This window comes from Parasteatoda tepidariorum, chromosome X1 (genome assembly GCF_043381705.1).
Source record: "Parasteatoda tepidariorum isolate YZ-2023 chromosome X1, CAS_Ptep_4.0, whole genome shotgun sequence".
NCBI classification, from domain to species: Eukaryota; Metazoa; Arthropoda; class Arachnida; order Araneae; family Theridiidae; genus Parasteatoda; species Parasteatoda tepidariorum.
In genome coordinates this window covers 24,163,257-24,171,586 of record NC_092214.1, presented here as the reverse complement: position 1 = coordinate 24,171,586, position 8,330 = coordinate 24,163,257, and the positions used below count along the sequence as shown (strand labels likewise).

Here is an 8,330-nt window from a genome sequence, read left to right as displayed (position 1 = left end):
TATATATATATATATATATATATATATATTAGCACAATTCATTATTTGAATTAGTTACTCGCTTTACAGATTGGTGTTTGAGAAGAATATGCGTAAATTACTGTAGAAAAATTGTTACAATGAATTTTAAAAAAATGCCATTATCATCAGGATGGAAGGTAAGGAAGGTTACCCAGGTAGGTTAAAAGATTAAACCTAATCTTAGCAATAGTGTGTCCGTGAGTGCATTTGTGCATTTTTTATTTTCATATCTTTGTTTTTTCACTTTTCAATTTGAATTTTCTGTTTCCGTGTTTTCAATGTGTTTTGTCAAGATTTTGCTGATTTTATTTTTCAAATTCAAATATGTGTATATGTCGCAGGGATATGATAAAAATAGAGATTTGATTAAATCCTTTGAGAGTTGCTGTTGTTAATTTACGTCGCACTAGAGCTGCACAATGGGCTATTGGCGACGGTCTGGGAAATATCCCGGAGGATGATCCGAAGACATGCCATCACAATTTTGATCTTCTGCGGAGGGGATGGCACCCTCGCTTCGGTAGCCCGACGACCTGCGCGCGAAGTCGAGCACTTCACGGTAGCACAGTTTATAGAGGACCAATACCGCACACCCTCGGTCCCTACGCAGAGTGATCCAAGTGGTCACCCACCCGCACACTGACCGCAACCAGTGATGCTTGACTTCGGTGATCTGCTGGGAACCGTGTCTTAACGATCAGTCCACTGCGGGACAAAATCCTTTGAGAGAGATTCACAGATGTTAAAATAACTGTTTTGCGATTTCCTCTAGGAAAGTAAGTGACTTAATCAAATCCTTTAACTGTTTTAGTAAAAAGAAGAAATAATTCTGCTTAGATTTTATAGCTAATGTAATTTATCGCTTTATATAAATATCCGCAAGTTATTAGTAATAATAACCAAGCAAGCCAGTTAAAGTGACTTATCTATCAGAATTAATCAGATTTACCGGTTATTACTAATAATTGCCAATGAAGTTTGGTCACTGTAATCATTTTCAACTACAGATTTCCATTAAGCATATGGAACGGTAATTTCCCTCTCAAACAATTAGACAATATCAGTTGTTTGTTTCATTCAGTTGCAGATAGCCGCATTTTTTATGTACTGTTCATTTGTTGTGCGAATACTTTGTGCTAGAAGGTACTGATTTTCTTTTATTTTTAAGTTCTTGTGTTATTTAAGGCACTTAGCCTTAAAAGAATACATCAGTGTTGAGTTTTCCGGTCAAAAGTGTACCGGGAAAAGGCACTTAGCATTAAAAAAACCATCAGTATATGGCTCTCATTTCTGTTGATTAATCCTATTATTAAAAAAGCAATAAAGAGCGATTATTATTAGCAGCCGTATTCTATACCCTAATATTTCATTATAATGTTATTAAGATTTCAAAAATTGTCATTCATGAATAAACATAATGACATAAAAAATCTTTTTAAGCTATTATTTTAAATTAAAACATAAGTAAAAGTTCGTATGCTTGTTTCATCTTTTGTTTTATTTCAAATTTGTTATTTTCATCCAACTTTTTATTTCATCCTTTTTCTAAAACAGTTAAGGAATGTGATCAAATCGCTTTCTTTACAGAAATTGCTATTTTAACAGCTTCCGTTAATTTATTATCTCCCTTAGGAGTTTGATAAAATCTACGCTTTCATTATTTCTCAGCATTTACTATTTATTACCCATAAAAATACTTAAAATAACTTATATCACTTATTATTACTTATTATAAAATTACTTGCTATAGTCTATGAAAAATGATTTTGTTCTCGATATTTTCATTTAATTAATGCCTACCACTAATTATTAAAACCATTGAGATTCAAAATTAGTTCATAAAAATCACTTCAATAGAATGAATTTATTTAAGGCATTCGGAGTTTTTTAATTTTATTTAAGGATAAATTGATTGTAGGTTTCTGTAGATTGATTACAGATTAGCAAGTTAACCGTAGGTTTTTATAAAATAATAAGGTGTAATTTTTAATTAACACATAATTTGTAATTAACTCAAATTCAGGAGTGATAATCATTGAGCCTCATTTATTATTACTAGTTATTATTACTCCAATATTAATGAATAATTATACATTATATTTTGATAATGCGTATTTATTGATTTTATTTAATCATTAGTTATTAACTACTTATTAGAAGCTAAATTTTATTCATTTTTATTAATTTATAGTAGCTATTTACTTTAATAAATCTTCGCTAGTTATTAAATTTACCCAAGTATTAGTGTTCTGAAGTTATTCAAACTTTTCTCAGTTATAATTTTTTTTAAATTCCAGCTACTCCTAACGTACAAAGATCTTTTCGACCTTGCAAACCTAGACACGATTTCCTAAATTAGACTGTTGCTTTTAAAATATTTATAATAGGAAAAAAATTTAAAGTTTTGAGGAGGAAAAACCAGTTGTTGCAACTAATTTTATTTGACAGGAAAACATTCGACAATTTCTGGTATTAGTTCAAAACATTTGTAAGTAATAATGTTATTTTAAATTATATTTCTTTCATATTTATTGGTTTACTGTCTGAAATGCCATCTGACGTAAAATGTTTGACCTAAAAACAGTAACTGTAGGCCCTGTTATGTGAATGTGCTGTAATGTATTTTAATCCTTTTTACCTTCATAAATTTTTGAAAAACGTAAGAACTTACTTTGAATATGCATATGTTCTGAATGATATTAAACAGAAATCATTTTAAAAATTTTTTTGCTTTTAATTGTATTTTTAATTATCTGGAAATTTATGTATGGTATCCAAAATCTTTTATCTTCTATATCTACAAAATTAAATCAGCTATGATATTTAAACCACACCAAGTTATACAATGCCCAAAGTTAATTTGCAATTTTTCTTTTCTAAAAGAAAAGGAGAGACAATGTTTAACAACAAAACGTAAACTAAAGAAAACTGCTACAAACTCACACTATAGAGCAATATATTTCGTCGGAATTTCAATAAACAAACCGAAGAAAAATTAAGGGGTGGAGTTATATATTAGATTAGCATAATTACTTTGAACACCAGGTACGGTCAAAGGTTTATTTTATTACTTTCAGTATTTATGTGAAGAGAAGGCGGAGTCAAAGAGATAGGCCATCACGCATTGTGTTTTTGGCATGAAATCTCATATATCAGGTTTAATAACAATCTAAACAGGATCTAAAAACATGGAAACGAGTTAAAATTGATGTCGGCAACTTTTACCTTTTTATGTTCACGTGTTTAAATCTTTAATAATTCGTTAAAAGCCTTTTTTTTTTAAGTAATAACTTTGTTATAATATTTGAAACATAATTGCTTAACGATTTGGAACTAAATGTAACAATCACTGTTTAATAGTATATGAAAATAGTGTGTTAGGTAGAAAGCGTATTAAAATGGTACATACTGCGAAACATACTGGCATTTCCAGCTACGTGTACATACCGTGTACATACCTGTACTACTTTTAAATGAATGTGATTGTAATAAAATAGGAATTGTATGTAAATTTAATTGCCTAAACCAGTGATTTCCATTTTTGTCGGATGCGGAAACCTAAACAATCAACCTTTTTTCGGCGAAACTTCGATTTTATAAATAAAGTTTATTAAGGTCATTGTGAACGTTATAACCTATAAAATAATACTTTTAAAATATATAATTAGAGAAACAATGATTTTTCATTGTTTTATGTAATCTTAAATTCGTTTTTATGTCAGACAATTAAATTTGCAGTCCTTCTGCTATATTTAGTATAGTTAATTATTTGTTTGTGGTGTATATATATATAAGCTGAAAACGAACAAAATAAGCCTAATTATCGTTTAGTTTGACAAGAAAACTTAAAAGAACTGATAAAAAAATTGAAAATGGTTATTAGGGAAATAAATTTCTTTATAAAAAATTTTATAAATTTATTTCGATTTGAAAAGCGTGATAAGAAATTCTAGAGCAATATTATATAAAGGCTTATTCGTTTCACAATTTGTTCAATGTATTGTTATTAGAAATATATTTTGTTTAACAAATGTCATTTCTACTTCAATTGCGTTTTACTTGAAATAATTTCATAAAAGCAACCGAATGATTAAATAAGCAATGAATTATAGGTTGGATTTGAATATAATTGGGGGCTTCAAAACTCATCACTAGTTTTAAAAATTACGAATTCCCCATTCAAAAAATTTATTTTATTCATTTATCTAACTTTTTGTCTTTTTTGTTATAATTTTCATCATATCCCTCATTTTTAACGAAACAATTTAACGAAGCACACATGGAGTAAAAAAGTTTTTTTTTAAAATTGTATTTAAATTAATAAAAAGCCTTTAATTAATAAATAAAATAAAGAAAGTTAGAAAACATATTAAAATTTAAATTTAATTTGATAAAGAGGCTTACTAATAAACAAAATGAAACAATCTGAATAAATTAGAAAACAGAATAAAATTAAACATCATAGGCAATGTGCATATTCCATGGCCTGAAAACTTTTTCACTATGTTAAAGGTTATATACGATCGGTACAACGGAAAAGGAAGGGAATAGTCATTGAATATTTTTGATTTATAATTAAAAAAAAAAACACATATTAAGTTGTCATCTTCATAGCTCAAGAAGATCTTAAAATCTATGTCTGCTATTTTCTATATTTTCTCATAATATTTTTGAGAAATTCGGTAAAATAGAATTATTTCGTTGTAAAGTATGTAATTTATAAGTTATCTTAAGGTTGAACAGATTCTTGAGTTTGTACACTTTCTACAATTTGATATTGGTTAGTCAAACATCTCTTAGATATTAAATATTTTAAACTAAAATTATACAGATACTTGTGTTTGAAAACCCCTTTACAATTTGATACTGGTTTGTCAAATACGATCTAATGTTAAATTTTTCTTATTGATGCTTGTGTTTCACCTTTATACAAACTGATTATTGCATACCTATTCATGTTAAAAATTTTATATTAAGGTTATACAAACACCTGTATGTTCAATCTTTTCACTATCTGAATCTGGTCAACCCATCAATATTCAATGCTAATTTACTACATTCATGATTCTTTCCTAATTTTTACAGCTCCTCTCTATAAGTCTGAAGAAAAACATTTTTTGAACAAAAACATCATCAATTGAATATAGAAAAGTGTTTTTTCTCTTTTCGTACGAATCTTATTGAAGTGATTTTGTAACAAGCCTTAAAAAAATTCTTTAACTTATGTTCTCTACTACGCAAAATATTTAGTTCAGACAAAAAATGAATGAAACTTAATTTCTCCAGTTTATTGGAATACTATTTCAACCGGTAACTATGACAGCAGTTCATAATAAATATTTAAACTACAAGCATAAAACAAATCAAACAACAAACATATATTCCAAATTTCTCAATGCGAAGGCGTTAAAGTATAAGACATAAACTTTTCAAGGAATGTAAATTGATAAAAATCAATTGCGTGTTCTATAATAAATGAAAAAAAATATTACACTCAGCTATTGAATGAATTGTATTTGTTTCTGATTTATTTCGAGTTGTGTTTTTTTACAATTTAAGTTCCGCATTTCACAAATAGCTTGAATGAATTTTGTGTTACAATTAAGAGAGTAAAATTTAAAGACTAGGAATACTTTTTCCTTCATCTTTCTAACTCACTTCTTGAGTCACAGAGAAAAAACACGCATTAGAAATGAAGCTATTTTGAATAAAATACAATAAAAACCAGAGAGAGTAGAGTCTTTGTTGTTTCTGTCAGTAAATTTCTCAATAAAATACAGTTTTCATAATGTTAAACGGCGCTGTCATAGAAATCGCGCTATCAAACAGCCAAACACTGCTTTATTAGTTTATAACCAGGAACTTTTAGAACAAGCTTGAGGCAAACTATCTTTCGTGGAGAAGTTTCTGATGAAATTAACCCACATTTGTATTACATGGAGAGGAACAATAAAAAATTATGAATGTACTTATGAATATACTTATACAATAGGATTCATTTAGGCACTCTGAGAAAAAAGGTATTTTATTTCAGATTTTATAAACATTGTTGAACAGCCGACTGTTCTTGTGAGTTTCCTGTGAGAGGACTTTTTTGGTGGAACTAACACGCATTTGCGTTACATGGAGAGGGAGAACACGAGAACCTCCCACGGTTAGCCTGACGGCAAGTGGACACTATCCCGTGATCCGTCTACCACTGAAGATATTTCACGTCTGCACTGGGGTCGGTGCAAGCCGGATGCGGAATTCGAATCGATCAGCCATTGCCGGGATCGAACCCCGGTTCACCTCATTGTAAGGCGAACGCTCTATCACCTGAGCCATCGCAGCTCTAGAGATGATATTTGAATAATTTCTTTTAAAATAGCAGAATTTACTTTAATTTTAAAAAATAATATGTTCTAACGTTGAATGTAGGCTGTATCGTTACCACCAGCCTTCGCCCATATTTTCAGAATCTTTGTCGAAAATGAAGACGAAACAGTTACCTATTAATTGTCAAAAATGTAAGCTTATAGGCAAAGAGAAAATCTAATAAAATTTGTTAGAATCACCAACAAAGAATAGAAAATTCAAAACCCTTTGTTTACCAAAATAGACAAAAAAAGTTTTAAAAGGTGATTATGAGAAATGCCTCAAATTTTATGAATCAAGTAAACTGGTCATATTTCTTCGCTGGTGGTCCAACTGATATTGATGACGCTTTTTTATGTTACTCAGTTAAATTTTATTTTACGACCCATAATGTTAACTTAACCTTTTAAATTTATTCTAAAAATATATAAGTCCCTGCAAAATGAACATGATATTCATTTGAGTCAGAAACAATATCGACACAATAGAAATAAAAATTAGATTTAACTATTTTCTAAAAATAAAGCAATTGTTATTTTGTTTGTAGCAGTATTTGCACTTTATCAAACTTGATGTTTCAAACAAGCAATGTATCAAACAATGAAAAATTTTATCTCTCTTTTTTTCTAGTTTGATAAGTGTGGAATGTGACCTACAGATACTTTTTGAAGTATTTATGCGAGAGAAACGATCGAGATGATGACGGCAGTAATTGATGAGCCCAAGATATTAACTCTCATACCAGTGATGTTGGGGGAGGAGGTACTGTCATCTGTAGCATCATTCTATGCGACGTCCCATCACTTACCTATTTTGAGTAACATTTTCTAAAGGCGGAATAATGAGACATATTGGAGAGTTTCCGATTATTTGCGATAGATAAAATATACCAGGATAAATGAAATGGCTTTTAAAATAAAGGATGATGGATAAAGAAATAAAATGATGATGAAAAATTATGCTTTTATCAATGAAATAAAGAAGCTTTTATATTCGATCTATTACTTTAAAATAAAGAGCTGCTATTTTCATTAAAATTTCTATACTAAAAATGATGAAGAAAAAATATGTTTAGGTGAACATTGAATATTTTTTTAAAAATTTTGTCAACATAACTGTAATTAAAATTTTTTTTTAAGCTAGATTGCATTTGTTCCAAATAAAACTTTTTCTCTTTGAAAATTATAAAATAAGTATATAAAATAAATCAAAAAAGTAATTTGGAAGTCAAAATGTTCTATATATAGAACAAAGTTTTTTTTTAGCCAGTTTCTATGGATAGTTGGATATAGTACCATGCGTGTTAATATAATCTAGAGTAAGTTTTTGGATTTTTCAACTTCGGAAAAAAAATTCTCGTGGGGGTGTTTTTAACCTCTCGTATCTGTTTAAGTAATGATAAAAAGTAACCAGTCCAGGATCGAAATGATCAAAAACTATGAAAACCTGAGATAATCTATGCAAAAAAAGGGAGATAGGCTTTGAAATTAAAAGATGGACAAATATAAAAATATTTCCTATGAGCTGTATCTCTTTTATCCAAACATAGGTATGTACATACATTGTTCCAAATATATGTTCACGTATTACGCACGATACTGTATTTAATGTAAGATTAAGAAAATGTTTAAATCCAAGCACAGTTTTAGCTTTATTTATCATATCAGGATAAAAAAAAGTCTTCCTCAGCTTGCTTTAGTTGACTTAGTTGCTGGTACTTTTATAAATGATCAATTAAATTTTTCAATATAACAAAATAACAAATTCAAGTTGCAAATTTTTAATAGTATTTTGTGTATTGATTCTAAAGATCGTAAAATCAAATGAAAAATTACCAAACTATTTTTGCTTTTAAAATTTTGTTTCAAAGGAAAATATTAGGGACTAACGTAAAATGTCAAAAACGAAAATCTCAAGAATTAAAAGATAACATGAGTTTATAAGAAAGGAGC

At 28.7% G+C, this 8,330-nt stretch overlaps 1 long non-coding RNA gene across 1 annotated transcript in view; it reads left to right on the top strand.

Moving 5' to 3' along the window:
• Nucleotides 1-7,316, top strand: part of LOC139427062 (uncharacterized) — a 117,114-nt gene extending 109,798 nt beyond the window's left edge. Inside the window, exon 4 of the long non-coding RNA XR_011638220.1 lies at nt 7,009-7,316. This is a non-coding gene — a long non-coding RNA (uncharacterized lncRNA). The remainder of the gene's footprint in view (nt 1-7,008) is intronic.
• Nucleotides 7,317-8,330: the final 1,014 nt, after the last annotated feature.